The sequence below is a fragment of the Petaurus breviceps genome, unplaced genomic scaffold (assembly GCF_028583685.1).
Source record: "Petaurus breviceps papuanus isolate PSGF00001 unplaced genomic scaffold, PetGlider_PUasm1.0 90692, whole genome shotgun sequence".
Lineage (NCBI taxonomy): Eukaryota > Metazoa > Chordata > Mammalia > Diprotodontia > Petauridae > Petaurus > Petaurus breviceps.
The window spans coordinates 4140037-4166121 of record NW_027187313.1 but is presented as its reverse complement, the minus strand read 5'-3'; the positions used below and the strand labels follow the sequence as shown (position 1 = coordinate 4166121).

Genomic DNA, 26085 nt, shown 5'->3' with positions numbered 1-26085 from the left:
GTAACAAATGTTAAACATAAGCAACTAAATAACTGATAGATTTAAAATATATGATGATTCTAGCAATTTCTTCAATATAGTAAGTATGAGCTTTGCTTAATAAAGTTATTGAACCTAGAGGGTAAAGCTAGAAGCAATGGGTAGAAGTTTCAAACAACCAAATTTAGGCTCAATGTAAGATAAAGCTGCCCAGTGTTTAGAGCTATTCCAAAGACGAAGGGGCTGCCAGTGAAGGTTTGATAGTGATGGTCACTTGGTAGAGATGTTATAGAAGAAATTTTTGATCAGGTATGTGCTGGACTAGGTGGCCTCTAAAATCTCTTCCAAACTGTGGTTCTGTCATTCTGGATATATATTGACAGTAAACAGACTAATTCATGGGAATGTTAACAATCCTGGACCTGAAGCACTAGTTCATGCTGTTTCTAAACACTGGATCTGCATTTTGGTCAATCCTATGCCTAACATCACAACAAGATTTTAAAATGTTGCAATGAGTTTTTGTTATACATAGTGTAGTGGGCGCAGTGCTAGACTTAGTTCAAATGTAGACTCAAACATTTAACTGTGTCCTAGGCAAGTCACTTAGCCTCTCTTTGCCTGAGGTTGCTCATCTGCAAAATGGGCACATTGAGGGGGTGGCTAGGTGGTACAGTGAATAGAGCACCAGCCCTGGAGTCAGGAGGACTTGAGTTCAAAACCGACCTCAGACACTTAACACAAAAACTAGCCGTGTGACTTTGGGCACATCACTTAACTCCAACTGCCCTCCAAAAAAGCAAAAAAAATGGGCACATTGATCACACCTGCCTTCCAGGGTAGTTGTGAGGATCAAATGAGATAATACTTGAAAAGTACTTTGCCAACTAAAGAAAACTAGTGATGATGATGATGATAATGATGACAATGATGATGATGTCATTAGGGATATTATTGTGAAAAGATGATGGTGGAGATAATGTTACAAAGGGTATGCTTATGAGTAAAACTGCCATTCTTATAGAAGGCATTCTCAAAAGTTGTCCCTCTCATCTACCTCTGTATAAAGCCCAGCCATTTCTTGCCTACTGTGGAAAATAAAAACAAAAACAAAACAAACAGGTAATAAGATCTCCAGTTCTCCCCCTTTTCCCATGATTAATGCTGTCCTTTCCATAGTGTGTTCTGAATGTGAATGATCCCTAGTGGCAAATACATGGTTTTCCCCCTTGTAAATGCAGGAGTGAGACTTTGTACAGTAATTATTCTCGGACATACCAAGCGAAACTACCAGGGATAGGGGAGGTAATTACTGTTGCAGAGAACTGGCATTTAAGGCCCAATGCCTGGGAGATTACTGAATGAGGAATGGAGGCTGACAGGTTATTTCTGCTCTGTGAGCAATTGCCACAGAGTCCACCGGAGAAGTTTGATACCTTGCTGTGACAGAAAGAAAATTATGTTTTGCTTTGTTTTTTTTTAATTTTTTTTTTAAATTCCACTTAATTTCCCCCCTCTTCAGCCTTGCAGATAATGATGTGCAGGCAGCAGGATAGTGAAGAATTTGAGAGAAGTAATCAGAATCAGGCAGGCACACAGGCTGAAGTGCTAACATCATTCTTCATGACTTCTTTCAAGGCATCGGATCATCATTAGTCGTCATCACAATTATCATTAACAGCTACAAAACTTAACTGACAATCTATTGTCTGCAGGACAAACTCAAAGAATTTCAAGAACATTCCTGCTTCCAAACTTCAAGGCTGGACAATCTTGTCAGGGTGAATGCTCTCTCCAACAATGAAGAATATAGTCCTTTGATGAGCTGGGCATGGTAGCACAAACATTGTTTGCTACTGGGGAGGCTGAAGCTGGTAGATTGATCGAGTTTAGGAGTTCTAAACAGCAGTAGGGCTGAAGCTGATTGGGTGACTGCGCTGTCTAACACCAAGAAAGGTAACCTTCTGGGAGTGAGGGACCATTGGACTGCCAAAGGAGAAGCAAACAGCCTAGGTCAGACATACAACATGTCAAAGCTTCTGTGCCAAGCAGTGATGCCATTGGGCTGACACAGAGCAACTATGCTTTCAACGCAACTGAGATATGGTACACCTAGTCTCAAATATATACCGTGTTTCCCCGATAATAAGACACTGTCTTATTAAATTTTTTGGAAAGAAAAACACCAGAGGGCTTATTTTCAGGGGAGGGCTTATGTTGTCCTGCCTCAGCTCTCCTCCACGGCACTGCTCTCAATGGCGCCAGCAAGCAAATCACTGGGGAAGAACAGGATGACGCGCTCATTGCTGCAGCTCTGATTGGATGCAGCTCGGAGCGCGGCGTGCGTTTCACGGGGGGGGGGCAGTGCATACAGAGGGTACTGTAATGTAGCGTGTAGCACAGGGGATCACCTTCACTACAGTAGCAATCTCGATAGGGCTTATTTTCGGGGGAGGGCTTATTTTAGAGGAATCTTACACAGTAAGGGGAGGGCTTATTTTCGGGATAGGTCTTATTATCAGGGAAACACGGTAATCCTCTCTGATTTGGTGCCTAGTATTGATGAGCTGTTTGGACTGAAAATGTCATAACCTCGTGGTCATCCTGGTGCTGAGGCACTCTGACCTTAGGGAGGTTATCATATGGACAGAAGACTTTGTAGCCATTACTAGGTAAGACAACAAAACTTGTACTTCTTGGTTTGGTCTTTGAGAACAAAGAGTCACAGCCATGCCACATGAATGGAAGCCAATACAGTATCATAGATTTGGAACTAGAAGGGACCTCAGAACCCATCTGGTCTTCACTTCTAATTTTACATGTAAGAAAACTGAATATCAAGAAGACTAAGTGATTTGCCCGTGGTCACACAGATAGCAAACATCAGAAGTGTGGTTTGAAACCAGACTCTGACTTTAGGGGGTAGCTAGTAGATAGGACAAGAGACCTGGTGTCAGGAAGACTCTTCTTGTATTCAAATGTGATTTCATACACTTGCAAGCTGTATGACCCTGGGTAAGTTACTTATCTTTGTTTGCCTCAGTTTCCTCACCTGTAAAGTGAGCTGGAAAAGGAAATGGCAAACCACTCCAGTATCTTTGCCAAGAAAACCCCAAATGGGGTCACAAAGAGTAGGAAATGACTGAACAACTCTGACTCTGGAGTAAATGTTCCTTCCACTACAGTAGATTTCATCCTATGAAAGGGGCTCTTAATCATTTTTAGATCATAGACATTTTCACTAATCTAGTGACGTCTATGGACTTCTCAGAATAATGTTTTTAAATGCACAAAACAAAATGACACATGATTACAAAGGAAGCTGAATGTATTGAAATGCAGTTATAAAAAAAAAATCTTAAGGATTTCTATACTATGAATACCATGCTAAGTTACGTGTCAGGGTTTTGTTTTGTATAGGCTTTGTCCTAGAATTCACAAAGACACATTTGATGTCAGAGACCAACATATTTAAGAGCTATAAAGGATATTGGTGGTAGTTTTGTCTAAACTTAAACAAAGAAACAGGCCCAGGGAGGTGAAAAGATTTGCAGAACTAGAAAACCTAATGCTAGTCTCTTGGATCATAGACTAGTGGTCTTTCCACTAGTGTCTTGGACATACTGACCTTTGACTTAAGAAGACATATACAAAAGAGGTTTCTTGTTAAGAACCTACAATTTTTAATCTGTGGGTGAGTGATATAGTAGATAGAATGGTAGAGTAGAAGTCAGAAAGACTTGAATTTTATCTCACTCTCAACCTTCTCTCATTCTTAACGTAAAGAACTACACTCCCAATACCTCCTAGTCCATAGGTTTGTTGTGTTGCTTAAATAAGAACATTAGAGGATTTTCGAAATTTTGAAGGCCATAAAAGGGGAAAAAACTGATATATGAGATTAAACAAAATCTTCATTGGAGGTAATAGGAAGTTCTTACTATTATTGACTTTGAGCTGAAAGCGAAATTTGAAGTCAACTAATTCAACTCTTTCATTTTCCATATGAACAAACCAAGGACATATAGTTAGTTGGTGGCAGAAACAGGATTTTAACCTACATGCTCTTTCCTCTAAACCATAAACTTTGTACACCACAGAAATAGGATTATATGTTTTGAATTGAAACAGAGCTTAGAGATCACCCAGGCCTACTTTCTAATTTTACAGGATAGTAAGTCACGGAGAAGTTAAGTCACATGCCAGAATCATAATGTTAGTAAATAGATGAAGTAAGATTTGAAGTCAGGTCTTCCTAAATTCCAACTCAGTTCTCTATCTACTACACTATACAGCATCTTCAGAATGAGGACAAATTAAAAGGAGTGACTCAGTTAGCCGATCTTCACAGAACAAGTCAGAAAACAATTCCCATAGTATAACTCACTGAGGAAGGCAAGTTTGTGTGATAGATGACGCTTGTTCCTTTTTGCCCCCCCCCCATAAAAGTGCATTTTAGCCTACAGACCAATGGGAAACTTCTAACTTCCCTATGGTATGATACAATCTTAGGAAGGAGGGAGGGAAAAAAAGCAATAAAATAGAAGAAGGGAGGAAGGCAGGGCTTAAGTGAATATGGAACACTTTCATTGTGGTGCATCATCTGAATCCCATCATAGAAATAAATAATCAAACTCTGGGAAAATGGTGGCTTGCTAAGACCTAGAGAAGCCCAGAACACTCACAAACATCCTAATAAAGCTCTAAAACATACCATAAGGAACAATAATAAAGAAAACCAAAGGAAAACAGCCATAAATGTTCCTCCATTCAATCTAGGACTATACAAAAAGACTCTCGAGGTCCTAAGAGGCTCTAAGCAGAAACAAACCAGGGTAGGCTAACGACTAAGAGTGCAAACAACATTGAGTACCCACAGTAAATCAACACTCAGGCAATTTGGGGAGAAGGCAGCCCAGGCTAAGCTATGGGTGGTGACAGTGCCTAAATACTAGCCAAGGCAACTCTCAGGCAATCCATGCTTGAACCACAGTAGAAGAAACATATAAAGCAATTACCAGGCAGACCTGTGCCCAGGGAGCTGATGCCCAAGCCACAGTGGGAGTTGGGAGCTCAGGTAGCCTAAGCTTCTTCCTTCTTGTCCGCAGTGCCCTAGTACTGGGTCCCATACCATGCTTTGACATGCCTAGGGAAACCTACCTGGTGAACCTGTTACATTTGCCAGTATGTGACACATTCAGAGTATAGAATTGTATTAGTTATTTGTTCCTCTCCAACCTAGGCCCATTGCTATTCAAGAACCATGCAAACCAGGAAGGTGAATGCATATGATCTGATTTAAGAATAGAACCTTTTGGTACCTTCCTTTCTGATTTCAATGCTATTCCATAATCTTTGCTCTTCCCCAGAAATTGTAGACATTCTCTAGTGCATCAAAGTATTTGAAATTCTTCTCAGGAAGCACATGCCACATGTCTTCAAATCCTTTACCCATTCAGCATTGGAAACCATCATTTCGATTACCTCCTCTCTACTAACTGAAGAACAAAGGAAACCATGGCCCCAAGTGGAGCATGTAATGTACCAGTTAAATGATGCAGACAAGCACAGGACCAAGATCAGGATTTATTTGACATCCGATGGATGCCACCTCAGCCCTTTCTGTAATTATTCAGCACTGCATCTAGTACCTCACACTTCCAAAGTCGCTTAGCAAACATATGTGTGTGTGTGTGATTTCCTGGGAGATTTCTTTTGAGTAGGGCCAAGACCATTACCTCCTACTTGAACACTAGAAGCAAAGACAAGTAAATAGCCAGAACAAAGTCACAGCAGGCCAGTGTAGCAGTGATGAGTCCAAGAGACATGAATCACATTTTATCCTTTGGTTTGAAATCTGATAATTTTATACTGCTTCCTTTGTATGTTTTGTCACTATTTCCCTCAAAATCACGGACATTTTGTTTTTAACAATGAATTTTATAGGGGCAGGTAGGTGGCACAGTGAATAGAGCACCAGCCTTGGAGTCAGGAGGACCTGAGTTCAAATTTGATCTCAGACTCTTGACATACTTACTAGTGTGTGACCTTGGGCAAGTCACTTAACCCCAATTATCTTGCTTTCCCCCCTCAAAAAAATTTAAAAATAGATAAATAAACAAAAATGAATTTTATTATCTTACATTGTTTAAATAATCACCCACAGTAATTAATCTGTTCTCTTTCCTCTTCCTCATAAAACCATTAGGCCATGCTTCCAATTTCACATGGAAAAACAGGAAGTTCTCAAGAAACTTGTGTGTGTTATAATGCATAAAAAGTAATTTAAAGATAATTTTTGTCCTCACATCATAATTATCCCTTACTTCTCTTACCATCCATTGTACCTTCCTTCATGACGAAGAAAAACCATTAAAAATGTCCGATTCAGACATAGAAGTTGAAAAGATGTATTACTACTATGCCTAAAAGCCCTCTCACCACCTCTCTGCAATGAGAAAACATCTCTATTTCATTCTCTGTTCTATAGAACCTTCAGTGTTTTGGTTTTCCCCATTACTAATTAACTTTTGGGGGGGACTTTTTGAATATTATTGTGCTGGTATGTCCTCTCATTCTGCTTATTTTTCTCTATGTCAGTTTATATAGATATTCCCAAATTTCTCTGAATTCTTTCTTCTGGCAATTTATGTTCTTGGGTTTATAAACCATTGTGCTAAATTGTATTTCATTCTGTCTCCTGCTTAAATTTTTTTTCTTTTTAGAGGGCAATTGGTGTTAAATGACTTGCCCAAGGTCACACGGCTAGTTTTTGTGATGTGTCTGAGGTCATATTTGAATTCAGGTCCTCCTGACTCTAGGGCCAGTGCTCTATTCACTGTGCCACCTAGCTGCCCCTGTCTCCTGTTTATTTTGTTCTACTTTTCTTTTTTTTTAACCAGTTCCAAACAAACTTGATAACTACTGTTTTATCCTTTGATTTGAAGTCTGATAATTTTATTCTCTTTCATTGGTATGTTTTGTCACTATTTCCCTCAAAATTATGGACCTTTTGTTTTTAAAAATGAATTTCATTGTTTTTCATAGTTTAAATAGTCACCCATAGTAATTCTATTATTACAGCATTAAATATTTATTTTAATTTAGGTGGCAGTCATTTTTATCATATAAACATGGGTCAAACAAGAATGGTGACTAGCTCTCCTATTATATATCTCTCTTTGCTTCCCTCTAGAGCATTCCTTAATTGTATTCACAAAAATCTTCTCTGTCACGATTAACTCCCAGATAATTTATGCATTTTTGAATTATTTTGAACAGAATTTCTCATATTATCAGCAATCCTATTTTATGCTAATACAATATAGAAATGCTCCTGGTTATGGGGATGTATTTTGTAAACTGAAACCTTGTTGTAGCTATTAATCAACTCAATGAGTTTTATCACTGGTTCCCTGAACTCCTCCAAGTACCCATTCCAGGAATCCAGAGAATTATTTTCTGAATATATTTCTGTAGAAAGACATTGTGGTATTGTGTATAGTGAGTTGGCCTTGGGGTCAGGAAGAACTAGGTTCAATTACAGGACCTTAACTAAGTCACTTAACTTTTCAATGCTCAGGGCAATTCTCTAAAACTCTCAGGTGCAAAGAAGGGGCACATCTTGATTGGTAGAGCAAATTCCTCACCTATGGAAAATCAGAGGTCTAATTCCAGTCCCCCATTCCTGTAGCAGTACCCTTGTGTACTTCAAAGTACTTTGCATCAATTTTCACTAGTGAGACTGGTCTCACAGCTCCCTTTCTTTACTTTATGTATCACCTATTTGAGCATCAAGGTCATGTTTATCTTTTTTGTTTGTTTTTGGAGGAGGAAAGGCAAGGCAATTGAGATTGTGAGTTGCCCAAAGTCACATAGCTCATTAAGTGTCAAGTGTCTGAGATCACATTTGAACCCAGGTCCTACTGACTTCAGGGCTGGTGCTCTATTTACTGCTCCAGCCAGCTGCCCCCATATTTTTCTTAAAAGATTAATCTGTTAGTGTGTTGCTTTATTCTTGAAATAGTTTCTATAGCATGCAGTGGTGTACAAACAGCTGGGACAAAGTAAAATAGCTAAATTCCTTTACTTATACAATATAACATAACTTTTCAATCTTAAAATATGTAATATATCCCCCTTTTCCTGAAATAAATTGTTCTGTTCTCATCACCTGCCACTAAGCTCACAAAAACGTGGAACTTAGACTTTGTTTATTATGATACCACACTTTCTGTTGGGTATTATGTATACCTTTAACAAACATTTTTCCAGATCCAATCTTGAATATTGCACATATGTTTTCAATGAGTTGCAAATCAGGTGAGTTCCCAAATTTTTGAAGTATGTTTATCTTCATCTCTTGGATAAATTTCTTAAAAGTTTATGATATGTGGTGAAGTATAAGGTTATATTGAAATATTCCATCTCTATTTGGGAATTTTGGTAACTCAGGAACAATTCTGCTTTTGGGTACAGCAATATATTTTATCATAATTCATGATTCTTTAAATGGAAACAAGACATTCAGTGGAAGTGAAAAACAGTTAAAACATTTTGGAAGACTGAATGTTTTTATAACCTAATGAAGATGCTTGGATCCTATAGACCAATCTGGGCTTCTCCTGACAAAAGTTTTGGTATGTCCCTAATAGAAAAAGAAACTTTCATTAATAAACAAACAGATAAATGTATATATGCATATGTGTGTGTGTCTGTGTGTATGTATATGTGTGTTTCAGTACTCTAGTCTTGGTATTCTTTTCTGTGACAAAATTTTTTTTTCTTTTCTCCATAGCAACAATTAGCAGCTGTTTTAGATAGATAGATAGATAGATAGATAGATAGATAGATAGATAGATAGATAGATAGATAGATAGATAGATAGATAGATAGATAGATAGATAGATGATAGAGTTTTCTCACTGTTCTCCCAACTTTACAAAGCATATATTGTATAGGAGAGCCAAAGTGGCAAAAACAGAAGTGTGTGGCTCACAGTCCCCTCAAGTGAAATCTCAACCAGATTAAAATGCAATTGGAAAGTATTTGACAAAACAAATAAAAATACAATAAAATGTAGATGATACTATATTTTTAAACTAAGTTAATATGAAGCCCACAGGAATCCCTATTTAAGTTTAGTGGTCCATAATTCTTAGTTTTATGCCTCTCCTATAGAGGATCCAGTATCAATCCAGTCAGTTGCTAGCATCCCTCTGACAGTCTTTGTGGTGTGATAACTAACTGGACTGTTCTACAATTCTTGGTGTTGTTTATTCTTTTATTTGTTTGGCATTTTTGTACATGTTTATTCTTTTCTTTGTTTTGTACCACACTTTAGTGCCTTGATAAAACTGATCTTGTTTGATTATGAAATTGAAGGTCCTTGAAATGTTTCAATTCCCCATACCAACAGGTGCTGTGATATTTCAAACAGTCATTGAGATCTATTCTTTAAAAGTTACAACCTTTACACATTTCTTTGAAGTAATATCCATTCTCAAAAGCCATAAAATCAAAAACTCAACAAAAGAGAGCAATGGCATGTGTATAGCATGAAATTATGAACTCTACCATCACAGAACTAATTAAAGAACTAATTAATTAAAGGTGTGCATACCAGCTTCATCTGATCAAAAGTGGATATTTCTAACTCAGTATGGTGTCAACAGAAACATATGTGTACAAATATTGCTGTGAAAAAATGAAATTGATCAAATTATTGCTTTTACCAAGTCATTTACATACCCTTGTTAAAATTAAGTGCTCTTTAAATATTTGATATCATCATTAAGTCCATTTGGGCTGGAATTCATTGTTTGTTTTTCTTTGTCAGCCTATTTATAGCTGGCTTCCTTTATTATTCTGATATTGGGTACTTTAACACCTCTAATTCTTGTTTAGATAACTTGGCTTTCATATTTCTGTAGACATCAATTTCCTTTGAAGTCTCAGTTTTCTGGTACATTATTTTGCAGAGTAAAATTATATAATTATGTAATGTTATATAATTCTAATATGTTATATATCATATTAAGTATATAATATTATATTATTGTTCATAGTAATTTCTGAAAATGCGTTATGTTTTTCCTCACTAGCTCTTATAAATTCATCTTTATTTTTTTATTTTAATAATTTTAATTCTTATATCTTTCTCTGGATCAAATTGGCTAATGGTTTATTGATTTTGCTATTCTTTAAAAAGCCCCTTAGATTTATTCATCAATTCTATAGGCTTTATTTTCTAGTTTCTCTATTTCTCCTCTATTTTTCCAGATTTCTCATTTGTACTTGTTTAAAGGTGGATAATCTACTTATTAACTTATCTTTTAATTGTATAACCACATTTTTCTATTTTATGACTATAATCTTTCATAGATATACAATTTACTCTGAGAAATTATATGCCAAATGATTTGTTATATTGTTTTGTTATTGTTTCTATTATGTTTTTTGACAAAATCGTTATTTGGGATTTCATTTTTTAATTTTGTATTTTTGCTCATATTTCTTTTATTCATTGTTCAGATGATAAGGTTCTTATTCCATCTATCTTGTTATATTTCTTTGTGATATATGCCCTATCACCTGATTTTTGTAACAAGGCTGTGATATGCTGAGAAATGTTTGTATTCTTTAACATTTCCATTTACCAGTTGGCATAACATTCTGATTGTCTATGCTCAAGGAAATAGCCCAGCAACCATATACCAACAAAATAAATAAACATAAATAAAAACAACCCTAAAATTAACAATAAATTAACTAATGATTAAGAAATTAAATGATAAAATATAAGAAGTAACTTCATCCACTCCAAAACTACATAAAATGTCACCCATGAGCAATAGAAAAAAGGAGTTTGTCATCAATGCCAACATTAGCACAAGCAAACAAGCCAATAGCCTCATAATAGAACTAGAGACAGGTCAAATATATCTGTATCCTAGAGCAGCAAGAATGGATGAATCCTTTGAGAAACCCCCAATTTCATCAGAAACTCAAGAATATGGATTTTCAAAACAAAAAATGTTAAAGCACCTCACAAATTGGCCCCACTCTAATTATACATCACTCCCCTTTCTGCACTCTATAATCTAGTGATACTACCTTTCTTGCTGTTATTCATAGACATTCCCTTTCTTTTCTCTATGCTTCTCCACTTTCCTCACCAAAGCCTGGAATGTATTCCAACTTCATTTCCACCTTAGATTTTCTTATTTCCTTCAAGACTCAGCTAAAGTTGCATCTTCTATATGAAGCCTTCCCCAAATCTCCTCCCCATCTTCTTCTGTTAGTACCTTTCCTCTCAAAACTATGCCTCAGATTTACTTTTTTATGAATACTATTTACAATCATATAGGTATATGATTTGTTATCTCCTCTACTAGAAGCAGTTCTTTGAGCGTAGGGAGTATTTAATTTCATTTTTTTTTGCATTTTTTTGGGAGGACAGTTGGGGTTAAGTGACTTGCCCAAGGTCACACCGCTAGTTTTGTGTGTGTGTGTTAAGTGTCTGAGGCCGGATTTCAACCCAGGCCATCCTGATTCCAGGGCCGGTGCTCTATTCACTGTGCCACCTAGCTGTCCCAGTATTTCATTTCTTGGCTCCATCTTCTTGGTACTTATCACCAATCCTGACGTACAGAAGGTACATAATAAATCCTTCTTTGTTGATTGATTAATTGACTAAGCAACAGGAATCTAGCTACTATACCATTTGGTGAATATATATTTAATGCAATTTCCCCCCATTGTCTGTGGTGCCTTGAAGCATAATAGCACTAATAGTGTCTTTGGCTATATAGCTTGATCATCTTTTTTTGGTAATTTTTGCCTTGATATCCTGATTGTGTTGCAACCTTTTTAATCTCTTTATTTCTAATGCAATTTTATTTTTCTAGTAGCTAATATTTTTAATTAACCTGTCATTTTCATTACCCTCTCCATTGAGGAATGTTTTTAAAATCCTCAAAACCAAACATTTCAATACATATCTACATAGTTTAGCAAGACAAATTTCCCTATCAGTTATATTTACAAATGTATATTACTTTCTACATTTTAAGTTCATCCCCTTTCTGTTAGGAGGCAAGTGACATGATAATTCTTTTGGACTTATCACTGATCAATATTCTAAATTCTTTCAAAGTTTTTTTTTCTTTATAATGTGATTGTAGTAATGTTTTTTGTTTTTTTTTGTTTTACCCTCTATTTCTGTTCACTTTGCTCTGCTTCGGTCTTCTTGTTTCCCTGGACATTTTCCATCTCATTAATTTCTTCTGATACTATATTATTCCATTACATTCATGTATCACAATTTGTTTAACCATTTACCGGTAAAAGAACCCCTCTACACATGCACTTTTAGTTTTCATATTCATGCTATCATGAAAAGAGCTAGCATAAATAGGTTTTGTATAATCCATTGTTGTGAAGGGATCATGTGTTATGCCTTTGTGTGTGAGTATGTGAGTGTGTGTGTGTTTGTACGCACCAATTTTGAACATTTTGATGTAAAGGAAACAGAGGGTTTGGGACCAAAATAAGAGAAAAACAATAATCTGTAAAGAAGATGTGCTTTTAATCTAGGATGGTGACATCTCTGGGAGAAAGCTCAGATCACGGAGCTATTCCAAACCCTGAAAGTATTCCATATTCACCCTAGAAGTGGATGATAGAGATCCTGATTCTACCTTACCAGAACTCATTTTAGGAGGCCAATATTGACACAGAGCAGGGGAAACACACGCAAATCTATCCAAGTTCCCCCTTATTTTTAGTGATTCAAACTAACAAAATCTATTTCCCATGGTTTTTCATTTTCCTTTTCCCCTTCTAAAAAGCTCTTGTGTTGAAGGGCCAACATTCTTCAGCTGTGAATGATTTACTTATGGCACATCTGGTCCAACTCAGAAACTAACGTTCTCACAATCTCACAGGACTAAACATTTTATGAGAATCCCAGCCCATGAGAGTCAGATAAAAGCTTGGCATGTTCCAGTTCTGAATCTACTAGTAACGTATTGCAAAAATCCCTTCATCACTCTGAACTTCTGATTTCTCAACATTTAAGTGAGAAACTTGAAATAGATAGGATTTTTTTTGAAGGGGTAATCTATTTTTTGTTCTTTACTGTTTTTGTTTTTCTTTTATACTTAACCTCCCTATCTGGTCCCAGCTGTAGTCACTCACAGTCTGATCCCATTCATGATCAGCAAAGCTTTGACTTGCTCTATTTTTGACCTGTCCCATCCCACCCCTGGCCTCCTTAGAAAGCTTGATTTCCCCAACTCCCTCCCCTGGTCCAAATACTGATGCCATCCTTAGTGTTGATAATTTTTTGGTATTACCCTGCTGCAGCTCTGACCTTCCAAGCTCAAGTGATCCACCAGCTTCAGTAACCACTGTAGCAGTAATTGTAAGTTTGTTTCTGCTATAAAATATCCTCATTTGAATGTTTTTTGTACTTTTCTCTCTTTCAACTAGATCACAGTAGATATGTGACAGATGACTGGCTGAACAATCTGGTTTGGCACTTTTAGAAATATAATGATGCCATGTTACACCATCCCTGACATGCCCATTCCTTTTCCCCCACCCTCTTCCCCAACTACCGTGTTTCCCCGATAATAAGACCTATCCCGAAAATAAGCCCTCCCCTTACTGTGTAAGATTCCTCTAAAATAAGCCCTCCCCCGAAAATAAGCCCTATTGAGATTGCTACTGTAGTGAAGGGATCCCCTGCGCTACACGCTACATTATGGTACCTTCTGTATGCACCGTCACCCCCGCCCCGGGTGAAACGCACGCTGCGCTCTGAGCTGCATCCAATCAGAGCTGCAGCAGTGAGCGCGTCATCCTGTTCTTCCCCAGTGATTTGCTTATTGAATAAAGGTACATTTTTTTGTTCACATTTACCTGTTTATTAAAATTGCTGTCAATGTTCATTAAAACAAGCCCTCCCCTGAAAATAAGCCCTCTGGTGTTTTTCTGTCCAAAAAAAAAAAAATAAGACAGTGTCATTATCGGGGAACCATGGTATCACTCTGGTGCTTATGTCCTCAGAACTCAGAATTTAAGGAGACCTAAGCCCACTTCACTGGGCAATTGACCTGGTCCTTTTCAAAGTGGGGAGACTAAACCAAAGGTATGCATACTAGGATTTGAAAGACTTTAAAACTCCAATTCAATAACCAGCCATGATTCCAGAGGACTTATGATGCAATATGCTACATACCTCCTGACAGGAAGGTAATGGACTCAGGATACAGGTAGAGATACATATATTTTAGACATAATATGTATTTTATAATATATATTATATACATGGATAAAGTTATTCCCATTGAGGAAATTCATTTTCTTGACTATATATATTTGTTACAAAGGTTTTTTTTTTCACTTGGAATGAGAGGTAGGAAAGAGAGAAGGCAGATTTTCATTCATTAAAATTAATAAAATGTAATTTAAGGAAAAGAAAAAAATAATACTTTGAGAAAAAGGTGACAGTTTTTTGAATAAGGGAAGGTGTGCCAAAACAAGAATCATTTAAATTGGAGCAGCTTACAAGCCACTGGAAACTTTTATAAATTAATACAACTTGAGACTTTGTGCTAAATTAAGGGATGCCAGGTAGGCCTTATTGTAAGGGTTGCTTGGTACTGCTAGCTGCCTGTAGTATGTAAGCCTCAGATAATTTCCTCAGATAATTCATAGTTAGACCAGCAGAATACCAGCAGTAATGAACTAAATGTAAGGTATCGTTGATAACTTTGAGATGGTATGAAAATGTTAATGAACTACTCCTAAAGTGGCATGGATAAGAGTTGGCCCATCCACTACCACCAAAACTCTATAAAAATGAAAAGCCAAACTTCTATCCCATACCTCCCAGGCCCCATCACCAGCACTATTCTACCTGCTAGGGGTCCATACTACCCAATTATTCCAAACTCCCATCTGGGGTTACATAAATAACCATCTGTGACCCTCCACCTCACTGTTCTTTTCCCTTCCCCACCATAACCTATCTCCCTCTACCACCCCATTCCCCATGTTCATGTCCACATATCCTCTGTACCTTAATAAAGTATGATTAAATGATCACTCCCTGCTTCCTGGCATCATCTTTCCAAAAAAGTATGCAAAAATGGGTGTTCCTGCCCTCCCTCAATGCAAAGGACCCCCCTAAGTAATTCCATTCTCTCAGTCATTAACTGGAAATACCAATACTGAGACTATAGGTGACTCATAGCTAACCCTACCTATGAATGTGTAAGGTGTAATGAATTCATGGGTGAAAAGCAAATGTGATTAGCTGAACTTTGCCCTCACAGGAGAATTTCCTTTTAAATAGGTCACAATAAATCAATTAATAATTCCATAAATTAATTGACTTCTACCTCTGAAATTCTGCATAATCATTCTCATTTCCTTCATGGACAAAATACAAGAGGGAAATTCCAAAGACATCTTGTAGGTTCGTTCACATCTTGTGAATCCTCACTCACCATCCTTTTTGACCCAATCAATAAATGTCTTCTCATTATAAGAACTCAGCTCAAGCCTCTGCTATTTTGAAATGCCAGTGGAAATAGGCCAGTGCTCTAAAACTTGGGCTAATGAAAAAGTCTTCTATACAATGGAGGCCATCATTGAATTTACTGAGGATAGACCTCTGAAGGAGTATTCATTACTCTTTGTCTAGCTTTCTTCTTTTTTTGTTTAGCTTTCCCCCTTAAGTTCAGAGTTTGAAAGATATTGATGGTATCTCTGGTTTCCCACATGGCTTTCATTATGGTCTTCTAACTAGAACTATTAACAGCGGCATTAACTTCCAACACCTTTGTAAAATAAAATAACCCACCTAAGTCAGAAGTTAATAACAGCAGGGGATCACTAATTATGCTGCAGATCTTTATTCTGGTATCAAATGTGAACCAAGTCCTTAATGTGTCAGGATTCTTAGCCTCTAAAGACCCCAACTTGTTCTATAAACATAATGAGGGCAGCATATTAGTCTCGGCCATCTGTGAAGGAAGATGGGGGACAGATGAAACACATATGAAGGGGATGAGTGCACAAAAGGACACAGACAAGAGAGAGTTAGGAGAGAACAGAGTTTCATTTTGTTTTGTTTTTTCATGAATTTAGTCTGGGTTATCTGAATTTCCATTTCCATCAACAAGGTTATCTACAAGGACAATTTTGCAATGATCCGATCCAACATCTAGAAAATCAGCATATCAGAAAGCAACCAGATGCCAAGGTGGATAGAGCACTGGGCCTGGAGTCAGGAAAGATCTGAGTTCAAATCCAGTCTCAAATATTTACTAGCTGTAGGACCCTGAGCAAGTTACTTAAACTTTGTCTGCCTCAAAATCTGTAAGATGGGGACAATAATAGCAGTTATCTTCCAGGATGGTTGTGAGGATAAACTAAAATGATGTTTGTAAAACACTTTGCAAAACATAAAGCTCTATATAAATGATAGTAGTTATTGTTGTTGAAGGTATAGCATTCACAGAGGCACTATTTTGATAAAACCTTCTTAGCAGATGGGCATGGCAAGGTTGAGGGTAATAGGTCTCAAACCCATCAGTGAGTTAGGGGAATGTCTCCCCCGGCACATGAAGACATCCCCCACTGGAATGGGCCAAAGAGAACAGTTTGTTCCATGGGCCATGAAGGTGGATGAAGCAGGCACTGAGGAGCCTGGTCAGATATCAAAGACACCAAATTCTTCCACTGCATCCCAGGTCATTTTAACTTTTGTCTTCCCACTGGAATTATTAGATGACTCTGGAAGAGAGAGTGAGGCTGATGACTTTGGGCAACTCTGTCTCACTTAGATCCTCTTTAGAAATGAAGGATGGGGCGGCTAGGTGGCACAGGGAATAGAGCACCAGCCCTGGAATCAGGAGGACCTTAGTTCAAATCTGGCCTCAGACACTTAACACAAAGACTAGCCATGTGACCTTAGGCAAGTCACTTAACCCCAATTGACCTCCAAAAAGCAAAAAAAAAAATGAAGGATGAACAACAACAACAGTTATTATTGTTAAGTTGCCCTGCTGAACCTGGCACCAGTTAATGCATGTGCGACTTTTGCCAATATCATGGTCCATATTTGTGGTTGTGGAACCATAGAAAAGTCAACAGAAAGTGGGATAAAATGATGCCAGGAAATCTGTTTTCCTTTATGAGAGGTGTTTGAACATTTAGAGGTCAAAACGAGACTGGAACCCTTATGGAGATCCCCCATAAACACCTAAATTAACTTTAAGGTGTCTTCCAGTTAACAATCTCTGAATCTCCATCTTCATCCACTTAAGTGGCTGCTTCTTCTTCCTCATTTTTTTCTGGTATGCTGAAAAGAACCCAATTATCAGGGGCTTTATATTCAAGTCCTGACTCAGTCATTTACTACCTGTGTAACTTTGAGCTAATTACTTCCAAATCTGTAAAATGAAGATTATAACAGTTGCCCTAGGTATAATAGTGTGTAGAGGGCTGACCTTGGAAGACAGAACACCACGAAATCACCTCAAGTACCCCAGGAAACTCACTAAGGTTATAAATTGAGGAGCAGGTTTCAATCTAGACTGTTAGGGGGAATTTTCTCACTGAGAGTTCCTTAAACTGATGAAATCCCACAGCATGTACAATAACACTTGGTAAACTTTACACAAAGAAACAAACAAAAAAAACTGTCTCAAAAGTTTGTGGTTAGGATCAAATTTATTAATGGCTAGATCTCTGCAAAGCATTATTACAAAACTCAAACTAGTGAGGTCAATGGTACCCCAAAATGTAAAGCAATTGAAAATGTTTCACTTTTTGCAAAATTACTAGAAACCTTGGAATCTCTCCTCCAAGATAAGTATAAGCTGTTCTTAGATTGGAATGTTCAGCCCTCTTGACTTTCCTATTTTAGGACATGAAATTCCAATCGAGATTAGGCACAGGGAAACTGAGCTCCAGCCTTGTCCTGTAGCTGCTTTATATATCCAATGGTCTCTTTCAGTAACAAACAGTAATCAGGCAAGGATATCAGGACCAGTTTAGACATGCCCCCTCCCACTCCTATTTTGCTGGACGCCAACTAGTAGAATGTATTGTTTCAAAATCCTGTTTGGTTTTCTATTTTAATCATCATGCTGTTGTTGAACATGAAGGACCTAAAGTCCAAAACTTGCCCTGCACCTTTCTATCTGGATCAACCTGACAAATAATTGAACTTCTCTGGGCCTAATCCATAAAATGAGGGCTTAGACTAGATCATATTGAAAGTCTCTTCTAGTGCTAAAATCTCATTTGAGGCTCTTACATTTTTGCCAACCTTGAGGTACCAGGGTAGCCAGGGCTCACAGTGTATGGTGCCTGACATTTTCATTTCTATTGCTGTAAGATGTGTGTATCCTGCTAACTAGAATTTACATAGTATTTTAAGGTTTGCAAAGCACTATACATATATTATCTCACTTGATCCTTAATTAATGCCATAGTGTAGGTGCTATTATTAGTACCAATTTTCAGAGGAAGAAACAGAGGAAGATTTGCCCACGGTCACACAACTAGGAAGTATCTGAGGCAGGATTTGAACTCATGTATTCTTAACTCTAAGTCTGGCATCTGTACCCACCTCACACACTAAAAGTCAAGGCTAGTTGTCATGTATCCAGAGAAGGCATATCTTACTTTGCATGTGCCCAAGAGAATAAAGGTCCCTTGTGGGGGCCAGTTATGTTCTGTGTGCCCTGTGGGGAGCTTGAGAGAAATAGAAGCTTGTCTGGGTGGGCAGGTGGAACAAACTTGAGGGCAACTCTCTGGTACAGGCCACACAATAAGGCCTGGGTCAAATCCTGCATCTGCCATTTAATTTCTGTGTGATCTTGAGCGAATCACTTCATCTCTCTTAAGAGTCAGTTACCTCAACTGTCAAATGAAAAAGGTTGGGCTAAATTACACTGAAGGCCTCTTTCATCTCTTAATCTATGATCCTATTATCATTAAACTCCTAGCTGAGTTATGATATTCCAAGGTCCCATTGTTACCTACCAGTAGAGGGAAAAGTACAAGGTGACAAGGGAAGGGAAAGAAGAGGCTCTTTACAAAGCAGCTAAGAACCAATTTAAAAAACACTGAAACTGAGTGTAGGAAGAAGAGCTTGAAGGGCAGAAAGGGACCTCAGGAGTTAGTTCACAGATTATATCATCAGTGCATGATCAGTCAACCAATCAATAAACATTTATGAAGTATTTACTATGTGCCAGACACTGGGCTAAGCCAAGGGGATCTAAAAAGAGGTAAAAGGCATTCCTGTCCTCAAGGAGCTTACAATCTAATGGAGCAGTTAAGAACAGGGAGACAGACAAAACCAATGCATTGTCTTCAGCTGAACTGAGTAAAGACGGAAACTGAATAAGTGAAAAATAACATCAGTAGCCTAGCACAAAATAAAACTGATATGTCGTATCCTTTTCATAAAGCAAACAATTCTTTGTGGAAATCTTGCTGTCCTTCCTCTTCCTGATCTGCTCTCTCCAGATAATTCTAATCTGAAGCCCATGGCTCTTGTACTCACACCCCATTTTCCTGTCTTGACCCTCTGGGTATGTTACCTTGTAGAATTTTTTTTTACCTTGTAGAATTTTAATGTGACATTTGTACTTTCTCTTTTGATGGTCATTTGATCTCTACAATGTGGCTTGTGGCTGGTGCCTCTGTTTCTGGGAGTATTGATTTATACCCACTTGTTAATCACTTGCTATTGCCTAGCACTAAGGACAGCAGCCCCACTGTCTCCCCTCCCCTTTTCATCATGATGAGAAGGTTATTTAAATTAGGCCTGATGGAAATCAGCAAAGCTTTCCATGAATCCTATTGGAAGTAGGTCACCCTGCACTGTTCTCTGCTGTCATGGATAGCAGCTGACTAACTGAAGGTTCATCCTGGCTACCCAGCTACTTAGATGAAAATGTTCCTATTTGGTAAATAAGCAGCCAGAACATAAGCACAAAGAGAGGGATGGGGCCGCTGGCCAAAATGGCTTTGATTTTATCCAAAAGTGGTTTGTTCTTCTCTCCCAAAGCCTATCTTCTGAGTCTCATCTCGCCTCTGCAAAGAGGTCATCCACATGACAAACCCACTGAAGTCTCACTTGGGGAAAAACAAAGAAACATAAAAAGTCTTTGAAAAAGACAGTGTTATCTGACATACAGATGTACTGGTAAGATTTTTTAAATATGTCTGATTCTACTTCCAACTATTACCCAAGTGACCTTTGTAAATTGAGATGACTGCATGCATTTAATAAAATCTGACATGGAAGGATATGTATAATAATATTTAAACTCCATAATATGAAACGATGTATTTATGGATCATTTCATACATTGTAATGAGAAAAGCCATTCTGAAGTGTAGGGTTGCCTGAGCAGAATCCTAATTTGAGAGTTTTTAGTCCTGGGGGGCTATTTCCCTGCAGTGAGTCAGTTGATGTTAGGACAGCTGTCTGATCTTTGGAATGATGGGTCACTAGACACTGGGCTCATAGAAAAGAGAACTAGTTATAAAATAAGGTAGGTAGGTGGTGTAGTATATAGAATGTTAGGCTTGGAATCAGAAGGACCTGAGTTCAAATCTGGCCACAGACATGTGCTAACTGTGTGACCCTGGGCAAGTCACTTAACCCTATTTGCCTCAATTTCCTCATCTGTAAAATGAGCTGGAGAAGGAAATGGCAAAGTGCTCTACTATCTCAGCCAAGAAAAGCCCAAAAGTGGTCATGAAGAGTCAGACCCAACTTATCAACAAAGAACAAGTTACAAAACAAATATGCATCCCCATTTGTCTCTGAGAACTTCTCACATAAACTCTGTCTTTCATTAACTCAAGGCGATCAAGTCTTGGTTATAATTTTCTGTCACCAAAGCCATCTAATGAAAGTCTTCCTGATGGTTCTAACCTCCTAAAATAGTTGGGGAAAAGGAGTAGTCATGTGGCCCTATGTAGGGCCACAGTGAGCGTGACACCTCTGATCTAATCTGAAATGGAAAGAATTCTGGATTTGAAGTTTTGAATCATAGCTCTGCCATCCATGTGACCTTGTGAAATCTGCATTATTAGCTTCATTTTCTTCACTTTCAAAATGAAGGAGAGGATACTTAGACACAGAGAAAAGATGAAAAAATGTACTTCCCATTTTATTGGAGGGGTTGGAGACTATGAGTATGGGAGGCTGTACATACTGCCAGGGTTTTGTCATAACATGGTCTCTATGTCAGTTTTGTTTTAAGGAAAGACTTATTTGGAAATGACTGTGATATAAAGACAAAAAGCATTATTGAGATTTTTGAAAAAAATGAAGAAACTGAAGTAGATGACACTTAACATCCCTTTCATATTTAAATTTATGACCTCAGTCTTATTTTACATGTGAGGAAACTGAGGCCCAAGGAGGTTAAATGACTGCCAATATCACAGCACAGTAAGCATTGGAATCCTGGCCTTCCACTAATTCCACTATACCTTACTGCCCCTCCCTCTCCAAGTCTTGGGTCTTAATTCTTTCCTTCCCGCACACAGAAACCTCTTTTCATCTTTTGGCCTTTAGTCTTTCTAATACCTCTCCCTCTTCCATCTAGCTTCTGGAATCCTTAGTTCCACAAGGCAATATTACATAATGAAAAATTGAAAACGGAAAGTCATGCCAGTAATCCCCACTAGTAGGATGGCTGAAGCCAGTAGAGCTTGGGATCACTGAGCTTCTGTGGACTAAAGTCAATGATATTAAGTCAGCCATCCCTTCAAGAGTAGGGTGGAAGGACTGGGCTGCCTAAACGCTTAAGGAGGCATGAACCAGCCCAGGTCGGACATGAAGCACTTCAAATTTCCCAGGCGGAGCAGTTGTGAAATTAGACCTGCGAGTGATACTTTCAGCCTGGGTGAAATGTAATTTTTTTTAGTCAAAAATTTCCTTTAAGAGGCATTGTGCCATAATGAATAGATAGTTAATCTCAGAACCAGTTACACTTGGATTCAAGTCCCTTCCTCTGACATATGCTGACTGTGTTATCCTGGGTGAGTCACCTTACATCTTTATACCATAGATCAGAGGTTAGCAGACTAGGCCCTAGGGCCAAACCTGCCCATCTCCTATTGTTATACAACTGGTAAACTGGTTGGATTTGGCCTTAGGGTTGTATTTTGCCCTTCACTCTAGGTTACCCTCTAAGACTATAAGATACAGAGAAGTGCTAATTTCTGTATAGAAGTGCTATATAGAGTTAGATCAATGAAATCTAAGGTACAAGTACTCTCTCTAAGGTACAATCTCTATCCCTTTAAGTGACCCCTATTTACTGAGTTTCTTATGCCCCAGAATCACAGCTAGCTTCCATTGATGAACCTGGGAGCAATAAATATACTTCACAGTCCTTTAAGTCAGCAGCTTCATCCAGTCAAGCATTCTATAGACTCCAGTACACACTAACTTCCATTTCAGAAAGCATCTGTGAGATTTTCACAGAGGGAAATCACACTTATTTATTTCTATTCCAAACTGGCAGTCAAGGTGGTGGCCAACTACCATGAGCCATCTTCCAAACCCTTAGCAACATGTAAGTATAGATTTCAAGGAGTACGTCCATCACAGAGTAGGGGAAGATAGGACTCTGGAATGATGGGAAGGAAAGAAACAAAGGGAAGGATACATTATAGAAATGAAGTAGACCACGCCAATGGAAAACTTGGGCCCATTTTCTGTAGACTAATTTGTATAAGTGCTTGATATAGCAGAAGCCAAGAGGGCTAGGGAATTAGATAGTATCTAGGCATTCATGTCCTTACCCTACTGGATGAAGATAGCTGGTTATTTCTTGCCTTTTTCCTAAAGACATGAGTATTGATAGAAATGACCTTGAGCTTAGTATACTTCCAAAGGGATGCAAAACCTTAGCTTGAGTTCAGAGTCAAAAAGATATGCATGGTGGGGGAGAAACAGTGGTCAAAGAAATTTGGTTTGACCCAGCAAGGGAATCAAGCATAAAGATGGTTATGCTTTTATTTAGGAAACAATGGTAAAAAGAAGGCTGGGGAGCACATAAGACAAGGCTTAGCTACTCTATATTGCTAAATCCTTCTTGAATGGCCCTGCATATGTACTAGCTTTGATAAGCTGGAATTTCTACAAATACTCCCTACAATTACTCAGCCTTTTCATTCTGAAGATCTCAGGCAAGAAGGAAGCTTTGACCAACATATAAAAGGGGAGAAGTTGAAGTCCACACACAGACTTTGAGAGATTAAGCAGTGAAGGAGATGGGGTGATCCCAGGGGTAAGTAACAGGTAAGACCAGTATCTCAAATTTGGTATTAGAATTAAATAACACACTCATAGGCAGTTAGGTTGACTAGGTGACTAGAAGGCAAGACTTTGGAGTGAGGAAAGCTGGAGTTTGAATCCTGCTTTGACAAGCTGAATGAGCAAGTCATTTAACCTCTCTGTGCCTCAGTTTCATCATCTACAAAATGATAATAGAATCTACCTCCCATAGTAATTGTGAGGATCAATTTATATATCCAAAGCATTATACAAACTTTAATGTGCTACATAAATGCTACCTATTGTAAATTCTAGCGACTAATTCAAAAGTTAACAAAAAGTTTAATTAGGATAGTAAGGAAGAGATATTCAACAAGGATTCTAAAGCTTGGGTAGATTGAGCCCTCTGACCTCTACATGGAAAGAGCTCTGTTAAGGTAGGCAAGCTGTGGTGATTGGGATATCCACCAAATCTGAAGGGCCCCAACTAGACTTGCCTTGCGAAGTTTTTATGCCTTTAGGTAACCAAGAGGCTACACCATTATAGGCTACCAGGGACCTAGTCAAGGGAAGCACAGTTTAGCCACCTGTACCAATCAAGTCCTTGGGATAGCTTTGTTGCCTTTCATGGAAAAGCTAGCCCTAACCCATGTTTTAGGGGCAGGAGGGTATCCTGATAGAGAGTGGTTCTGTCATTTGTTCACATAAGCATTTGTATTACAGAGTGGAACCTCAAACTTCACTTTTCTATGATCCCATTTCAGTACTGTATAGACAAGATTACAGGACACTGGGTGGGAAGAGGAATGGAAATTCAGAGGTTTTTATTTCTTATTAAGTAGCAAGTAGGAAAAGATCCCTAGGAATAACCATATTGTCACACTTGTATGGAGATAGAAATTGGTTCCATGATGTCCCTGATATACCGTGTTTCCCCGATAATAAGACACTGTCATTATTTTTTTGGACAGAAAAACACCAGAGGGCTTATTTTCAGGGGAGGGCTTATTTTAATGAACATTGACAGCAATTTTAATAAACAGGTAAATGTGAACAAAAAAATGTACCTTTATTCAATAAGCAAATCACTGGGGAAGAACAGGATGACGCGCTCACTGCTGCAGCTCTGATTGGATGCAGCTCAGAGCGCAGTGTGCATTTCATGGGGGGGGGGGGAACGGTGCATACAGAGGGTACCGTAATGTAGCATGTAGCGCAGGGGATCACCTTCACTACAGTAGCAATCTCAATAGGGCTTATTTTTGGGGGAGGGCTTATTTTAGAGGAATCTTACACAGTAAGGGGAGGGCTTATTTTTGGGATAGGTCTTATTATCGGGGAAACACGGTATGGAATGTCCAGATGATGAAATTCACTCTAACAAAGTATCTTGGCACCTTCTCTTCAACTTAGAGCTTTAAGGAGCTGACTAGAAGACTGGGAGGCCAAAAAATGTATCCATAATCACATAGTTGGTATATGTAAGAGGAAGGTCTTTTCTTTTAAAATTTATTTATTTTTTTAAGAGGAAGGTGTTGAGCCCAAATTTTCCTGGCTTCAAGCTTAGTTCTTTATCTTCTATAGCAGTGTGCTTCTTACATTTTATAGCACTTTAAAAATCTTCCAAACACCACACCTCCAACTAACCATCACCATGTGTATAATTCAAGTATTATCTCCATTTTATGAATGGGAACAGGAGATGGAGAGTGATTTTCCATGGTCATGTTGCTAATAACTAATTGTCAGACTTGAAGCCAGACTTTCTGACCTCAATTTCTAGGTCAATATATAGTAGGCTAAGATCATGAATTATTGCTCTCCCCATTTTAACAGTGCAAGCAAAGATAAGAAAGTTGCCTGACCAAGATGACACACAGCACTAGGCAGAGAAATAATGAGCTTCAAATAGCTATCTCCCTGCCCCCCAAATATATGGGTGTAAACCAGGCTATCCACTGGCTTGCAAAGAACTTACCAAACAAAACAGCCTCAGCATCATATCGTGGAAAGAACACAGGAGACCTGGGCTCTAGCCCAAGCTTTGCTACTAACTTGTCACTGATTACACATCATCTGTGGTCATCATCTCTCAAGCTTCTTCATCTATAAGATAAGAAGATATGCTAGATGTTCTCTGAGGTCTCTTCTTGCTATAAAATTTCATAATTCCCTGATCTCTGCTGCCTAGACTCTGCCATAACCAGAGAGGTGTCTGTAATGAAGATTTCAATATTCCACCTGTCACACAAGTGTGTGAGTACTGCAGTGGAATCAGGCTGCAAACTAGGTGAATGATTTCCCACAATGGACCAACTAATCAGTGTCCTATAACTGCTCTCTGTTAAAAATGGTGGTCTAAGATCTGCAAAATGAAACAGAGATTTAGTCACAATTTAGTATAATTCATACTTGGTAAATAGTCAAGCTACATCCATCTTAGAGGGATGATGGATGAGAGAGGATTTAACAACAACTTATTTCATAAAGGTGAAAAATGCATATTATAAAGATGAACTCCATTTCTTTCTGGTAAGACTATGAGGACTCATGGGTTTAAAATGTTGCATGTCAAATTACAGATAGATGGGTACATAACAGTCCTAGAATGAATAATCTGGGTTTGAATCCTGGCTTTGCTACTACTATCCTTTACAATTTTGGACAAAGCACAAACATTCATAAAGCTTGGTTTCATATTTAGAAAAATGAAAATAAACATATTTGTGCTATCTACAGCCAAGAATTGTTATGGCAGGTGGGGAGCACAA

The 26085-nt window shown here is 38.2% G+C and overlaps 1 protein-coding gene across 1 annotated transcript in view; it reads right to left on the bottom strand.

Annotated features, from left to right (window-relative positions):
- The window catches only part of ASTN1 (astrotactin 1), a 472084-nt gene that overhangs the window by 299677 nt on the left and 146322 nt on the right, over positions 1–26085 (bottom strand). The gene's annotated exons all lie outside the window — the stretch shown is intronic.